The sequence below is a fragment of the Camelus ferus genome, chromosome 5, assembly GCF_009834535.1.
Source record: "Camelus ferus isolate YT-003-E chromosome 5, BCGSAC_Cfer_1.0, whole genome shotgun sequence".
Taxonomy (NCBI): domain Eukaryota; kingdom Metazoa; phylum Chordata; class Mammalia; order Artiodactyla; family Camelidae; genus Camelus; species Camelus ferus.
In genome coordinates, this window is record NC_045700.1 from 49,542,616 (window position 1) to 49,560,487 (window position 17,872).

General features: G+C 39.1%; 2 long non-coding RNA genes across 2 annotated transcripts in view; both read right to left on the reverse strand.

Annotated features, from left to right (window-relative positions):
- Positions 1–17,872, reverse strand: part of LOC106730188 — a 187,763-nt gene that overhangs the window by 34,301 nt on the left and 135,590 nt on the right. The gene's annotated exons all lie outside the window — the stretch shown is intronic.
- LOC116663678 lies at positions 6,396–17,020 on the reverse strand. Its single transcript, XR_004319957.1, has 3 exons — positions 17,011–17,020; positions 11,971–12,058; positions 6,396–6,406 (listed from the first exon to the last, which is right to left on the reverse strand). It is a non-coding gene; the product is annotated as an uncharacterized LOC116663678 (long non-coding RNA).

Genomic DNA, 17,872 nt, shown 5'->3' on the forward strand with positions numbered 1-17,872 from the left:
CTCCATCTCAGAGTCTGTTTCCTAGGTAAACAGACCTAGGACAACATCTAAGCAGAACTCCAGTAAATCTGATGAAAGGTGCCCCATTCTAAAAATAGTATCAAGGGGATGGAATGCAATGTGAGCTACCATTGATACCTGCTATGATTCATAATGATTAATTCGAACAGTGTTTCTCAACTGGGAGTGATTTACCCTACAGGGGACATTTTAGCAATGTCTAGAGACATTTGTGACTGTTGTGACTTGGGTGAGAAGGTTGCTACTGGCATCTAGGGTGGATAGGCCAGTGATGTTGCTAAACATCCTACAGTGCACAGGACAGCCCTCACAACAAAAAGTTATCCAATCTAAAATGTCAATAGTTGCCTTTGAGAAACACTTCTGTAGAGATATCAAATAGCATTTGGTATATTATTCAAGTGAGTTATTCCCTGTCTCAGGATAATGTCTACCAACTGGTCCCAGGCTAGACCTGGCTCAAAGAATATGACCATGCTTTTTAAGAGTAAGGATCATGAGCTTGACCTCTGCCAGCCATGGGGAAGGCAGGATCAACATGCCTAAGAGCTGCTGAGCATCCCATTCATCTGAGATGGGCTTAACAACCAGGATTCAATTATCTGGAGTCCTTCTGACAATGGAAGTGAGAGTTCGACCAGTGGGCAATGGGATGCTCTGCACACCTCCAGCCTAGAAGAGGGTGGTTCCTTAGGGAAAGGGCAGCTATTTTTATTGTTATGACGTAGGAAGGACACCAGAGTTAGGCAGAAGGTTTATCCACCTTATTCATAAATAAGTAGTGCTGCTGGAAGGAGAGCATTTGATACTCTATGAGGAGACATCACTCCTTGGTGAGTCTTCAAAAATTTTAAGTCACCTGTTGTATGTGCAAATAAGCTAATATTAGCCTTTCTTTCAAACAATCTAGGGCAATAATTCTTAATTCTGCTCTTGGAAACTGGAATCACCACTTGTGAAGCTTTAAAAAACAAATACTAGTGCCCAAATCCCACCCCAAAAAGACTAGATCAGAATTTCCATGGGTAGGGCTTAAGAATTTGTAGTTTGAAAACCATGACACACAACCAAAGCTGAGAACCACTGGCCTAGCATGCCCACTGAGAAAACGAAAGCAGAGGGGGTTGCTGCCAACTTTGTGGAAAAGTTTGTGACCATAGAATGAAAAGTCCAGGGCTTTGGGGAAGTCTTGTGGGCTGCCTTTTGCCAGACTCAGTGGAACTCTATGATTCTCCTGTTGCAGGATGTATGCTCTTTCCAGAGTTCCTGTCCTGAAAGAAACATTCTTGTAAACAGATTCCTTGTAATTTGTAAAGCTAGTGCCAGCCTACTGAGTTCTCCATTAAAGAGATTTCTCCACATTTGGAAAAGGAGCTCCAACCATTAGAAGCATGGTGACCAAAAGAAGGACTTTGATTCCACTACCACTTGTGACTCAAGAGTTACACGAATGAATAGAACTGAACACAGCAAAGCCATTCATTATAGATTCTAAAGACTGAAAAATGGTCATGATTTGATTTACATGGAGCAATGAGAAGTGATCGTGAAAGTGATGGCCATGTGTGGTTTGGACCATTGTCCATCTATCCGTTTAAATGACTGTCAGAGTAATTTTATATATATAAATTTATATATTAAAATGTATTTTATTTATGTATTATTATATTAATATGTGATTGTATATTTAAAATTATATTATTTTATATATTACTTTATATAAATTTATGTAATTATATAAATTATATATATTCTACATATTATTTAAATGTTATAATGTGTTTATATATTATTTTAATATAAATATATTATATTAAATTATATATAAATATATTTATATACATATATAATTGTATTATAGGTATATATAATCTCATAATGGGAATTAGGAAAACAGTAATCAAGAAAAACATAACATCTGAACTCTGGATTACAAAACACTGTTACCAAAACTTTTGAAAAAGATTTCTTGAGGTTTTGGTCTAGTCTTTCAAGATCAGGCTATGAGCAGCTATGCTAACTTCCACAGCTGCTATTAGAGTAAAGAGAAATGTTATGCTTTGTGGTTATAATGAACAACTTAAAAATGGTATTAACTCATAAGTATACTAAGCTGCTAAAAATGCTGTCTGATTGATTAGTGAGTCCCAATTTCCTGCTTATGAAATTGTAACAGATTAACTTGTTTTATGAGGATAGGTCTTGCGGCCAAACTTTACTTGGAAAAGACCCATTTAAAATTTTAAAACAAGAGGATTTTCACTCTGGCTTCACCAGTGACTTGCACAATATAAATATAAAGGGGATTTACTGGTCCATCTCCAGTGTGCACTCTGAGCAGCCCAGATAGAAAATCAGAATTACAGACCTTGCATTAAAATAGATTTCATATTCACTAAGGCTCTATGGTTGTCCCAGGTACCAGAGAGAAGAGGAAAAAAACTAAAAAATAGTATTAAAAAAAATCTTCTAGGCATTGTTTTTTTCATAGTAATAAAATTCCTCTGTCTAAATATAGCCAAAGGATATTTCAAGACTCTAATGATGCAGAACCAATAACAGATTGATGAATTGAATACTGATTAACTGATTACTTGAAGGTAGACACCCAAACAGGTAAATAATACAAAGGAAAGGGATTTCCACGAGTAAATTCAAAATGCACGGCTGCAGTACCACACTATAGAGCTCGGGTTTCGCTGGTCTACTTGATTAACACTTTTCTGGTGATACAGCTTATCTCATTTTCTCAAGGAGAGAACTATTTATGAAGAGTCACAGCCCTTTCTTTGGCTGTATGGAAATGCTGCCCTCAAGCTGCCAGCATAACCTGGAACAGGGATGCTTCATTGCTTCCAATAGGACCCTGGGGACCCTTACAAACACACATATTTTATCTTCTCCCTATGCACATGAAATTCCACTGTGAGGAAAACCCATGCTTTCCAAGTCACTGGGTTTTCCACAACCCCTGTCTTCCACGGTTAAGGCAGCATTGCCTCATCTAAGGCACTCTCCCCCAACCCTAGCACCAAGTGACCGACTTCTCTCTCAAACCCAAGGCTATATGCCTTCCTCTTCTATTTTCTCTTCTCACCGAGCACCACACTCTCAAATCCCCTGTCCTCCTCTCACTGGTCTTCAATCTCTCTGTGACCCTGAACAATAATCCTATTACATCCCTGAACTCTCTCCAGGACGTTCATCTCCATCCACCTTTTTAATGGCATTGTTAATGATTTGAGGGGAGTAAATCACAGTCAAGATAATGGCTGCAAAAAATTAATAGACATGATTTTTATGATATAATATACTAGTGTACTAATCGTGAGAACAGTTAATTGAAAAGCACTAAATATTTTATTATCCATTCAGCATTCTGTCTCCTTTTACCATTCAGCATTCTGTTTATTCTTCCCCCATTCTGAACTTTTTACCTATTATTCTTTCATAATTCCCCATAAAGGAAAACTGCAGAGTAAGATAAAGGGGATTCTAATCACTACATCTAATTAAAGAGATGAGTAAATCACAGTCTAACGTGTCATAGTCTTAAGAAAAAGGAACAAGGCACAATTCAAGGAGAAGCGAATGCCTTAAGCTTGGGAAGAAATCTCAGACAACCTAAAAATTGTTCAAATCCTTGAATAAATTGAGGTCTTTTTTCTTTCCAATTCTTGAGCAAGAAGCATCAGTATATCTTTTAAAATGAGAATATTTTTCAGTTAACAAAACTGCTCATTGTTAGACATTTTGGCTGCTGGCCTCACACCGGGGAGGGGGAGCGCTGGTGTCTTGTCCCTGTTCACAGCCTCAGCCTGGGGCCCAGCCCCCAGGTCCTGGCATCAAGGAACTTCTTGATTTCATCAATACTCCACTTTCCCACTTTCCCACATGCTGTGAGACTGTTTCCTTTAGGGCTATACCACATGCTCAATTATTGTATATTTACAGTCTTCAATGTTAAAAATATGATACTCACTAACTACAACATTCAACTTTCCATTATCAAATTGCAAAAGTGGCCTCCTCACAGTGGAGTCAGATATTTTCATATTTAATAAATTCTAGTAGAAGTTCTCAAAGACTGCGTTCAGTACTCAGACTTGCTGGTTAGTTTGCTTAACTGTTCAATTTCATTTTGTTTCTTAGGTTGAGAAGAGGATAAAAATCACAATGCCATATAAATTCTTGAAAGTTAACAACCCTCTGTCCCACTTACTATTATCACCTTCATCTCAAAGGAAGCAGGACAGCAAAGGTTACAAGCTGTGTTCACTCATCCAGAGCTGACCCTGAACATGTCTGTCAAATGGGCCAAGTTTGTCTTTGATTCTTCCCCCAAGACCTTTTGATTCCTGAGTCCTCAGGCCTCCCCCCATCATCTTCTGCCTCCTTCTACCCTGACTGTCTCTTTGCAGCCCCACCCACCAGCCCCACAGCTCTCCCCTACAAGATGAAAGGCCCCTAAGTATTAACTTCGCCAGAACATTTACTTTTTTTAGAGGATTCTTAAAAGGCTGGGGAAAAAATTATACTTGGAATTTCAAGTCCTTGGAAACATAATCTTTGATCATTAGCCCCCAAATCTAGAGGAGTTTCAGAATTATCTGGGGAGCTTGTTAAAAATACCAGTCTGTTCCACAGGGCTAGAATCTCCAGAGGGCAGCCTAGCAATCTGCCCCAGAAATTTTAAGGCAGCCAGGCCAGGTATCATCAACAGCCTGGTTGCTGAGAATTATCACATGATCTGCTACCTAAGTTCCATCTCCAAAACTGGGCCTGCCTTCAGCAAGTCAGAATGGGAGCTTGAGAGGATTCATTACCAGAAATGGTGAAAGCCATAATAATACATATAAAATGGAAGAAAAGAATGAGTTATATTAACCACATTTTTATTTTGCCGAACAGGATGCTAGCTTCAATTCAATCAGCTGAGTCTCCCAAACTGACACATTTGATCAGCTAATTGTATCCAGTAAAAATGGCATTGGCTATTTTTAATTTCTTCATTACATCAGGTTATTGTAAAAGGCAGGATTTACAGGTGTACCTGAAGGCCTTTCCTTTCCTTCCCTAGAAATGAGAATGAACCCTGGCAATCTCTAAACCTAATCCAACATGTTTCAATACCGGACCAATGTTGAGAAATGATCAGCTCCATTTCCCCTTATGGAGTAGAGACTTCAGAATAACGCCAAGTCGCAGGACACTCTAAAGTGCACTCTCACCCCACAGGAAGCCTCTGTCTTCACACTTTTTGCTCATTAGAAGTTCATCTAAGCAACACTGACTTAAGGGAGGGTGCTCTGAATTCAAGATCCTACCCAGCTCCATGACCTTGGGCATCATACTTACCAGTGGAGGGCAGAGTATCTGTAAAACTGGCATCAAGGTCCTTACCTATCTAAAGTGAGACGTTAGGCCCCTCATCTCTCAAGATCTCTTTCATCAGTTTCATCAATTCAGCCAGTCCCCTACCCTGTCATCCCCCAATTAAAACTACTTGATGCAAATGAGGACTCTTGTAGTTCAAATCTGATTATTTTCATACCACTAGTAAATTTCTATCTCAATAATAGACAATTATAATGCAATTAGCCATATTATTATGATAAATTAAGACTATGTTTATCTGAACCATGACAACTGTTACTTGTTGAGGAAATAATGTCAAGTGTAACTTGGATGACCTTTTGGGGGTATATAAGAGGGGGTCCAGGCATTAGCTGAGTAGATGTACTATATATCCTTAAGGACCATTCCAACCACAGAGTTTATGAAGTTATTGCTAATCCTAAGTAGTATTCATTCTTACACATATTATTAGTATTAGTCTACCCTTCTTTACTCAAAGAAAATTCTTTGAAATTTCTTGAAAATTACATTCTGGTAAATCAAATCATATTTCATGTTAAATTACTGTGATTTGCTACTCTAAGAGAAAATATACTCAATCACTTTGAGAAGCAAGAAACATTTATTTGTGTGAGTAACCTCCTCATTTACCTATTTTGAAAACCTAGATTTTTTTGTACCTATTTGATTCTTTTTTTAACATTTTTTATTGATTTATAATCATTTTACAATGTTGTGTCAAATTCCAGTGTTCAGCACAATTTTTCAGTTATTCATGGACATATACACACTCATTGTCACATTTTTTTCTCTGTGAGTTATCATAACATTTTGTGTATATTTCCCTGTGCTATACAGTGTAGTCTATTCTAACTAACTCACCCTTGAATAGAGATTTTATACTTCTAAAGACCATAAAATTATGAATTATAGAAGTTGATGAAATAAGCTTTTTTTAGAGTACTGTGTGACTCAGCCATGAAATTTACTTAATAATCATAAACAAACATTAGATTCTCTTCCCATCCTCAAAGCATCATTTCCTAGATGTTATTACCTTTGACCTACACAAAAAGTATAGGGTCAAAACCACATTGTTATTATTGCTCAAGGCCTGGATCTGCAATATCATACAATTCTGCAATATCATACAATTCTGCCTGCAATATCATACAATTCTGCAATGTCATACAATTCTGACTGCCAGAGACAGTCAATACAAGCTGTAAGGTCACTGAGAAGGTGCAAAATGTCCTTAATACTAACAGCAACACAATTACCCTCAGTGTTCCCAAAGAACAGATCCACACATGCTAGATATTATGCATAATTAGGGGCCCCTTGCTTCTGCTTTCCTCTTGAGGCCCCACTCTCTACACTTCTCACTCTTCTGGGTAACCTGTGTGAACTGAATCAATGGGCTCCCTTGCTCTCAGGCATCCAGGTGGGTTCAGCCACTGGGAGTATCAGAGGGAAGGAGGAAAATGAGACAAAGATATTTATTTTATCAGCTACCTCCCAGATGGTGGCTTTGGGCTGGCTGCATGCTTCAGCTAAAGACCCTTGTACTTGTCAAGCAGCCCTCTCCTTATAACACACATTCTGTCTCTCTCTGGCTTCCAGTAACCACTTATTTCCCCTGCTCCATCAGGCCTAGCGGTGTAATAGCTCCCTGCTGGGATTAACCCAGCAGTTACACATTATGCTTCACTGCTTTTCCCAAACCCTACCCACTTATTTGTAAACAGTCCATTTATTAATCTCTCCTCAATCACCCATCTAGAATATGCCATCTGTTTTTTGCCAAAGTCCTGAATAATTTAGTCCTTACATCACAATTTACCTCTTTGACCAATTTATAAGATCTATAGGGTATGCCTTTTGGTAACACTAGGGTCTGTGGTCACTAGCTCAGGTTCTAGTAACAGATCCAGGCCTCTGACCACAGTGGGTGGATCAGACTAGGAAAGAGTCAGAGCCAACATCCAGCAAATAGATTGCAAGATACATCAAAGTCTGGAAGTTAAAAAAAAATGGAGTTGGGTTACAAGGGATGACTACCTTGCAAGAAGAAGTGAAGGCATGTCCAATCCAGGATAAGAGGCACAAAGAACTATTAGAACAAGTGCCAACTGGTCTTCCAGTCTGGGGCAGGACATGGCATGTGATCACCTTACAGCTAAATAAGAGCATTAAAGGGGTGTGCACGCATTCACATGCACATGCAGGTTTATGATGACTCACCTATAGGGATAACTTGAGTTCAGAGTCAGGAAATGATGCAGAAAATAAAACACTGGGAAAAAAACTCTTAATATCATTCAGGAAGAGGTACACATGGTAGGCCTTAGCCACAGAAGAGCTGAACCATCAGGCTCAGAGTGAGACCAGATGCAAAAACTAGTGAGCACATATCCTTGGATTCCTTAAAACCATCTGCCTGGAATCAGGAATGGAACTGAAATCTGAGAGGGGCTGACCTAGAAAAGTAAGGAGGGTGGAGGATGGAGGTTAAATAAATCCAGCTGCCAAAATGATAGGAATTCTTGAGTAGAAAAACATGAAGGCTATTATACACCATCTCACTTAATCCCACTTTCAGAATCTCATTTGGGGAAAAATGACCAAAAGGTGGGAGTTTAAAAAGAAAGGTAGTTTTCCGTATGTCTAGCATTTACTGAGAACTTACTGTGTGCTAGGACCCAGGCTTTACATGCATCTTCTCATTATGTCCACGCCACAACCCTACAAGGTAGATGCTACCTTTACTTAATTTTGTGGGTAAGGAAACTGAGGATTAGAAAGGATAAATCACTTCCCAAGGTCAGATGGGAAGTTATAGGTGACACTAGGATTCAAACTCATCCTGAGGCTACATTCCTAACTACTAAGACACAGTCTCTGTAGCAACACACAAGAGTCAATTAAGGCTGTGTCTATCAGTCATCAGCAGTGTATGCAAGTGGGTGGTATGTGTATTTATCTAGACAAATAACTACATGGTTGCAAGCCCCTGGGGAATTCTGTTCTCCTGCAGAGCATCCTCATATGTTAGGATAATCATTTCATTGTCCTCAGACTACAATATAATCTTTCTCCAGGAGAGGTTTGTCTACCTTTTCACCAATGTGATCAGCACCTGGTCCAGTGCAATGTGACATTCAAAAGTCCTGCTAATTACCCTCCTCACAATGCAGTTCACCTATTGTACTTTCAATCAAGGTCAAGAGTAGATGAGAAAGTGGGAAAAGAGGACCTTTGTAATGGCATTAGGTTTTCAAAAACTTTCACTGTTTTTTAGCAGCAGAATCCTTTTGTAAATGCAATCTTACTCAGAACCTCAATATATAAATTTCATAAAATCAGAACTTCTCCAGTCTGTTTTGGAAACAGGCCCAAAGCACTGCCAGCTCAATTTTCCCTAGTTAATCTGAAGTTCTAAATTAAAAAACACTGATCTTTTGGCAGTTTCTTATAAAGCTCAATATAATCTTACTGTATAATCCAGCAGTCACCCTCCTAGATATTTACCTAAATGAACTGAAAACTTATGTTCACACAAAAACCTGCATGCAAATGTTAATAGTAGCTTTATTCATAACTGCCAGCAATTGGAAGCAAACAAGATGTCCTTCAGTAGATGAATGGGTAAATAAACTGTGGTACAACCATACAAGGGACTATTATTCAGTGATGAAAAGAAATGAGCTGTTAAGCCATGAAAAGACATGGAGGAAACTTGAATGCATATTAATAAGTGGAGGAAGCCAGTCTGAAAAAGCTACATACTGTATGAATCCAACCATATGACATTCTGGAAAAGGCAAAACTATAGAAACAATAAAAAAAAAATCAGTGGTTGCCAGGGGCTTAAGGGCAAGGGAACAGGATGAATAGGTGGAAAACAGGACCTTAGGATGGTGAAAAACGAATCTCTACGATAATGCAACAGTGGATACATGATATTATGCATTTGGGAAAATCCATAGAACTGTACAGCGTAAAGAGTAAACCCTAATACAAGCCATGGACTTAAGTTAAAGATAATATATCGGTGTTGGTTCATCAATTGTAGGAAATGTACCACCCCAATACAAGATGTTAGTGACATAGGGGGAAGGAGAGAAGGAATACATGGGAACTCTCTGTACTTTCTTCTCAGTTTTTCTATAAACATAAAACTGCCTTTAAAAATATGAAGTCTGTTAGTCAAAAAACCAACAAGACTGATCTCAACAAATACTGAGTCCTGAATAGGCTCAATAAATACTCATTGAATAAAGTCACTGATTCAGCATTAAACTTGGTTCATTTTGTTCTTTTGACACTGGGCATCTCTGTGAGAATAGGTTGGTGCATTCTATTCATGGCCATACCAGCATGCTCTGCCAGATATCAGGCATGAGGAGGCAGAATAATGACCCCTCAAAGATGCCCAGGCTCTCATCCCCCAGACCTGTGAATATGTCATCTAACATAGCCAAAGAGACTTTGCAGATGTGATTAACATTAAATAGCTTTGAGACAAATACTGGATTATTCAAGTAAGACCAATCTAATCACACATCCTAAAAAGCAGAGGACCTTTCCCTAGTCAGTGAGAGGAAGGTGTGACTACAGAAGATGAGCTGAGAGATGCAATGTTGTTGGCTTTGAAAATGAAGGAGGGGGGCCACAAATCAAGGAATGTGGGCAGCCTCTAGGAGCTGGAAAAGGCAAGGAAACAAATTATTCCCTAGAGCCTCCAAAAAGAAACACAGCTCTGCTGAATGACACCTTGATTTTAGCCCACTGAGACCCACATCAAACTTCCGATCTACAGAACTGTAAGATAATAATAGATCTGTGTTCTTTAAAGCCACTAAATTTGTGGTAATTTGTTACTGCAGTAATATGAAACTAACAATGCATATATGAATTAGAAACAAGCCTTAAGCTACTGCCTCAACTCTCCAGCCCAACATGAACCCTTCCCCAGGCAAATATCTAGGGTCCCCACGCCCTAATCAGTGATTACCCATCCAGTCATGACCTTAAGCAGTATATTATAGGGAGACATAACACATCACAGTTCATCAAGATATATTTTTCAGGGTAATGCTTAACCTATTTCATTTAAAGAGAAAATCAAATAAAAAAACTTCCATCTCAAATGACTCTTTTATTGGGGTTGGGGGAGGAAATAGTTTGATGTACCGGGAAAAGTTTATGCTTTGGAGCTAAACAGATTGTTCGAATCTCAATTCTGACATTAGCCTTTGGTTATAGACATGGTACCTGACCTGAGCTTCCATGTCTCAATAGGAAGTGACAAAATATAATCATACACAAGAAGACAAAATATGTAATGATATATATCTCTAAGTAAATCGTACATGCCAAAGAGATTGCAACATGAGAAGTAGGAAGTGAAGAGAAGTGGGTAAATAGATGAGACAGGCAGTTTATAATTGATCAACTCATGTAGTTTCCCTTTTTAAAAAAAAAAAAAAAAAAAAAGCACTACCGTTAGATAATTCAGTGATGTAGGTATAGGCCTCTACATTGTAAACTCAAAAGTCTACCTATCCCTCATGTTTCTGAAAATGCCTCTGCTCCTGATAATTCACCAGCCTCTGCATCTTCAAGATGTTTTCTGTTTAAAATTCATTGATAAACAAAGCAAAGCACTTCCAAGCAGAACTGGATCAATACCCTGTGTGTCTCTCTAGAAGACAGAATAGGTAATCCTCCATTATTCAAAATAATGATACCATTTAACCCTTCAGTCTTATCCTGCCCACCACCAAAAGTGCCCTGGGTTAATTCACCTGCAAAGGATGTTACACAACCTAATGAAAAATGATTCTAACTAGAAATGTTGAGATTTCTCTTTCCTAAAAGATTTGCAAAGCACGCTACCACTTTTTTTCTTTCCTAGAAAGTATACAAATTGTTCTAAAATATAATCAACAAGCAGGCACCCATGAACACAAAAATCATAATGCATCCTTTTAGAAGTAGCACTAACAAACAGACTTCCTGTCCTGTGGAGGGTCAATGAGACATCAGGGGTGTAAGGCATCCATTTGTACTTATCTGTTTCTGAAGATTATCACAGAGCACTGAAAACAAGATAAAGTCATTACCCAATCAAAAAGGTATTTGGCTTTATTTTGGTAAACAAATAAACACTCGGCTTGAAAATACAAACTCTGTGTTGTGTGTTCTATATTTTTTTAGCTTTATGAGATAAAACCATAAAATAATGAGATCAAATTTTAACAAAAAGCCAGTACTTAAACATTCTCAACAAGGTATCTCCCTCAAAGCAGAACCCCTGAAAGCTTTATCATTCCCCTGATGCTGCTTTATCAAAATACGTATCTCCTTTTGAGGAGGTGCATTCTGAACTCAGGTATATCCTTCTGACACAACATTACTGGTTGTAAATGTTGAGTGATGGATTTTATTGCTGTGAATAGTCCAAAGTCATTTGAAGCCTGGTTTGATTAGCAATGTAGGTTTATCAATGGAGATCAAGCATTATGGATCAAAACCAAGGCCTGAAGATGAAATCATTAAACTGGGTTTTCTGGGAAGCTCAAAAACTGGTCAACAAGGCAGCTCCAAAAAGGGATATTTAAAAGGAAACTGAACAATGATATCACCAAACTAGGCAAATAGGATTTCAAAGTGACTGTTTTGAAAGGAGAAACCCCCAGCTGATGGATGGATGCTACAGCATCTGTTTGAGAGAGACAGAGAGAGAAAGAATCATCACTTTCGAGAAGCAACTCAAACACTTGGCCTCAGGACTCCTCTACACTTTTAAAATTATGCAGGGCTCCAAAGAACTTCTGTTTATGTGAGTTATAATTATTGATATTTATAATATTAGAAATTTAAACTGAGAAATGTGTAAAATGTCTATTGATTCATTTTTAAATAATAATAATAAACCCACTACATGTTAATATAAGTAACATATTTTTATGTAAAATGACTACATTTTGCAGAACAAAACAAAATTTACCAAGAATAATATCATTGCTTTACATCTTTGCAAGTCCCTTTAATGTCTGGCTTAAGAGAAAACTGCCAGATTCTCATACCTGTTCCTACGTTCAATCTGTTGTGTGTATTCTGGAAAACAGTGCACACCATGAAAGAATAAGAGTAAGACAGGTAACATTTTAATGCTATAACAAAAATAGTCTGATTTTACAGAATCCCTGAAAGAATCTCAGGACCCTCAGGGTTCCTCAGACCACACTGGGAAAACCATTGCTTTAGAGTCACACCTGCAGTGTGAAAATAAACACAACTGAGTGTCTAAGTGAATGTAAGTATGTGTGTGGATGTCTGTGTGAGTGTGTATGTGTCTGTGAAAACTGAGAGCTAAAGCAAACACAGAATGGGAGTTCAGAATCTCCTTAACATTGCTCCAAGAAAAGCAGATTTTTAAGTTTGTCATGTTTCTAACTTCACTTTTTACCCCAACAGAGCATTGTGTTAATTTGCCCCAGCAGTTCAGCTAAAACACATCATCTCCTATGCTCCTTAGCCGCACTCTGTGCTCTGAGTGTCCTTGCCTGCCAATTAACTAGGCATTATAGTCTGCTACAAGCACAGCGAGTCAGAGGAGCAGCCTAGATCATCAGCCACAGGTCTGTTGCCTAAGGAAACCATTTAGAATGGCTGGGGTGAGGGCTTTTATATTTTTCCTGATAACTCAATAACAGTTTATTCATTGTTTATTCTAAACACAAAGACTGTTCTCATCCCAGAGTGACCCCTGATATTGCTCAGTTAACAGACTGGCCATGGAAGATCCAAGCCATCCATCCACAAAAGACTGGGAAAGCATGGGGTTGGGGGAACAAGCATTCAGCCTCCAGAACTCCAAAAGCTTCAGGCATGCTCTCTCAGATAGCCAAGAAGGCTTTTGTCAGACTCTCTGCTGATGTCTGGTAATGAAGTCCTGGATATGAATATGTCTTGGACTGAACATTTGGGGAGAATATTATAGCTTACAAAAAACTTTCAGGTCAGTGCACATAAACTGAGCTCTCCATGTGTTCCAGGGTATTTGCTATCTTAGTAGAAAGAGCACTCAATTGTGGAATCCAGATCTCTGGGATCTGGTCCCTGGACTGCATCTACCTACCTGTGTGTCCCCGGACAAATCACCTAACCTCTCCAACTCCAAGTTTCTACACACTAAAAATGGGGACATTAAAACAAATGAACTCTAATGACTTTTCCGTTCTAAAATTCTGTGATCCTAAAGCCTGATGGCAACCTACAAGTACATAGCAGAGGAAAAGACACTTTTAGATGTGTGAGGAAGGAAGACTGTGGGGCATATTTCCTTATAACTGGGCATAAGGTCCAGGGCTCTTTCAAAGGGTATGTGTGCCCTCCAGTGGAATGGAGGTATTGACAGATGATGCAGACACCATCTAGAATTGTTTCCAGAGTCCCCAGGAGCTGGGAGCCATAAGCATTCCCCACCTACACCAAGTGTGGCTGCTTTCCAGGGACTCTGCCCTTTGCTATTCAGGATCTCATTATTCCCAGCGCTCCAGACGGAACACACAAAGCCCCTGTGATGCTGAGCATATGGCCTGGCTCAAGAAGTGCTCTCCTGCACAGAGAAATAGGACATGTCACAGAGACAAAAATACCTGGTTGTAACCAGGATTCTCAATGGAATTATCCTTATCCTTGAAACCTGTGAGCACAGCTAATGTTAACTTAAGCCTTCAGCTAAACATGAAAATGGTAGTAGCCTAGACCATATTCCCCTGACTGACACTTCCCCATCCCCCCAGCTCTGCCACATGCTCGCATGAAATATCAAATTGCTTGCAGCTTACATTGAATAATGAATATGCCCGCCTCAGCCTATCACCAAGCCTTCAGCAGTCCGCCTGGGGAACTGGAAGAGATGTTAGAGGTTTGCAGGCCAAGCACAAAATTGAAGACAAGCTTGAATTAATAATTTGCTTATTTCTATACATGTGCTTCAAAATAAAGTGCAAATTGAATAAGGTAATAACAGAGCTTGGGAGAGGCGAAAAAAGCTTTCCTTTTGCAAACTGCTGACACTTCAATTTCATTATCTCTCACCACCCTGAATGTGATTTGCAAATGTGCTCTCCCTATGTCATCATGTGGAAATGTCTTCAGGAAGAGCCAAAAATGAATGGAAAACAATTCTATTGAGCTGCAGAAAAAAAAAAAGAAATTAAACCTCTGATTTTAAGCTGATTCTTTTAGAGCACTGTTTCTTAAAATTGGGCTCTGTGGATTTCTGCATCTGAATCACCCTAGTGTTCCTTGGAAATCCCAAGGAAGTTTCATATGTTGTCTATGCCAGGCTACTTCGGCTTTGTCCTACATTGACACAAAAATCTCTGTCCTGTTCTTGCCAATCAAAGCTGCATACATACCTTAGAAGCCATATTTTTTGAACTATCGTTTTCAAGCACCTCTGCCCCTGTATGTTGGTGCCTAAAAATATAGACCCATTTCCCCTTGTGTTTTTAATTACTGTCTCCCTTACATCATAATCAGGCACTTGTAGAAGACTGAAAGCATGTTTGAATCCAGTGCCAGCATCTTACCCTGTCGAATTCATGTTTTTCTGTGGGCTGAGGACATTAGGGAGGAAATATGTAAAAAGATATAGGGAGATGGGTACACACACACACATATCCAGGAACAAATTCAGACTCAAAATATTGAAAAAACCACATCCCAAACAAACCCCAAAGGAAGAACAAGCTGAAGACTCCCCCATCTCTCTGTTCCCTTGCAATATTGAGTCTTCCATGAATAGCTTGGAGGAACCCTCCTTCATGGAGCTGGACAGGACCACACAAAGATTACCTGGTGTAAGACCAGAAAATTGCCCTCTTCGCACCCGCTTTTCCTTAGCAAAAGTGCTCCCTCTCCTCCTCCATTCCCCTCCTAGCCCCTTCACCTTTACTCTGTCAGTCCTCTGCAAGCCTTCCTGATTCCTAAAGATTGGGTCAGGTTTCCTTCACACATGTTCCCATAGCACTTACCACTCTGGACTAGAACTGCCTAACAATTTGTCTATAATTTCACTAAACTACACACTGTAACGTAGGACTCCAATTTGTTGGGTTTTGCATCCTGCTCACTTGGTGGCATACAATAGGAACAAATATTGGTTGAATGAATGAGTATACAAGTGAGCACACAGACCAATCTCAATTGTTATCAGAGGAAGGAAGGTGAGGCCAGCAGAGGAAGTGAAGATTATGGATCTAAAGATTAGTGATCAAACACTATGTCTCCAACATCCAGGTTACTGGTTTGCATCCAAATTTGGCAGGTGACTTATGAAAACTGATAGCAATAAATTCTTATTTGGTCATGGGTATTAACATCCCTTCCAGAGGCCAATATCCAGAGCCAGAGCAAATGAAAAATCACTATTGTCCATTTTAATTATCAATATCCTCCAAGACATAAAGGATTAATTAGACAGTAGAGGCCAACAATTATCTTTCCTCTAGAGGCAGGTTAGGAAACTCTTGGTGATCATAATCCATGAAAACCCAAACAAAAAGATATCCCTGAGGATGTTCACCTTGCACTGCCTTTTGTCCTCTACTAAGAGGCTCAGGTAAGGAAAACATGAGGAAGACAACCCTCATAGCAAGGTCAGTGATGGCCACTTCCTTCCTTTGCAGAGCAGACCCTATACCTACAAATTAGAAATCGACAGAGATGAGACTGTGGAATATAATCTTGGAGAAGTTTCAAGAAGTACAAGGGAAAAACAACACAAAATGCCACATGGATCATGATACATTACACACTACTGGTCAGAAGTGAAGAGAAAGAAACAAAAACACCTTCACTTGGAGGTTTCAAGGCATCTCAAACTCCCCATGTACAAAGCTGAAATTTTATTCCTTCCTTTCAAAAATCTGCTTTTTCCTCAGTATTCATTATCTTAGTCAATGGCACCAGTATTCATCCTGTTAACCAAATTAGAAATTTGGTACCCATTCTTGCCTCATCATGAACTTGTCCATCTCTACCACCATCCCATCTAATTAACCACTGAGAGCTAATGATTTTACCTTCTAAATATCTCTCATTATTTCTATTGTCAGTGCTTTATTCCACCATTATCTATTGTCCATATTTTATATGACTCAGATTAAGTAATGCTTAGACATGTGCAAGACAGCATGCACGATCTACCACAGCACCTGAAGCCCTGTACAACTTTCAGTGCATGAGAAGTATGGCTGGCGCTTCACTTCTGCCTGCCAAATCTCCTGCATAATGTCTCCTGTGGCCTAACCAACCCAGGAATACACAAGGAAGGGATTTCTCTGGGAAACATGGTTCGGCTTAGACAAGTGGACACAATCCAAAGCCACCACATGTATCCTGAAAGACATGGCATGATATACCTCTCCATCCTTGTCTGAGTGAACTTCTCCCTTTTCCTATTCTTTAAAGGTCATTCTTCCAGAAAGATTCGCTTGACCAAAATCTTCTTTAAAATACTCAGTGCCCTTTTAATTGCTTGTGCAAAGTCTAGCTTTACCATTAGACAGACTATGGGCTCCAAGGGCTCAGGAACCATGTGCACAGTACACAGCACACGCAGTACCCTGAGCTTGGTGCCTAGCACAGAGAAAGCACTCAGTAAAGACCAGATAAACAAACCTCAATTGGTGTTATCAATGGACCTTTTCTTAGATGGGATTCCAGTTAAAACCACACAGGACTGATATTTATCCAGCTTTATTTTCAAAGCATCTCTAAAGTAGGAAAGACAGCCACTTGAATGAGAACTCATTCCAAAGTCTGACATTCATTTTCATTGTACTTCAACTAAATCTTTAATGCCTTTAAAACTACCCATTGACGTTCCTATCTAAGAGATATAGGCCACTAAATTATTATATATTAGCACAAAGGAAGAGAAGGAATTCTCTCTCGGAGATTTATTAGAAATAGTACACGGCTAACATTTCTACATTATATTAGAACCACCTGTCCAAAAGCAGGAAGATGGCATCTATGACCCTTCAGGGAAATCCCTGTTCAATGAGCCTATCAAAGTTATTTTACTAGCACAGCCGTGTAAAATTAATCATCTTTGTGAATTCTTAATTGCTGTGGTCAGACAACCCCCAGAGAGTAATCACACACCGTGGCAGAACTCACACTCCTTTTTCACTCTTCCATGATGAAGGAGAATGCAGGAAGATGCAATTGTTCTCTACCACTTGCTCATTAATTCACTCAAGAAATAATTATGGATGTTTCCTGAACGGTAAGTATTAAGGATACAAAGATGGCTAAAGGAAATTAGTGTCTAGTGAGAAGAAAGGCAAGTAAGCAGACATGGTCAGTATTTTTAGAAGTATTTTTAGAAGTATTTGAAGACAAGCAGCTACTATTTAAAAAAAACAAGTAAGTGACCAAATACCATAGAAAGTGCTCAGTAAAT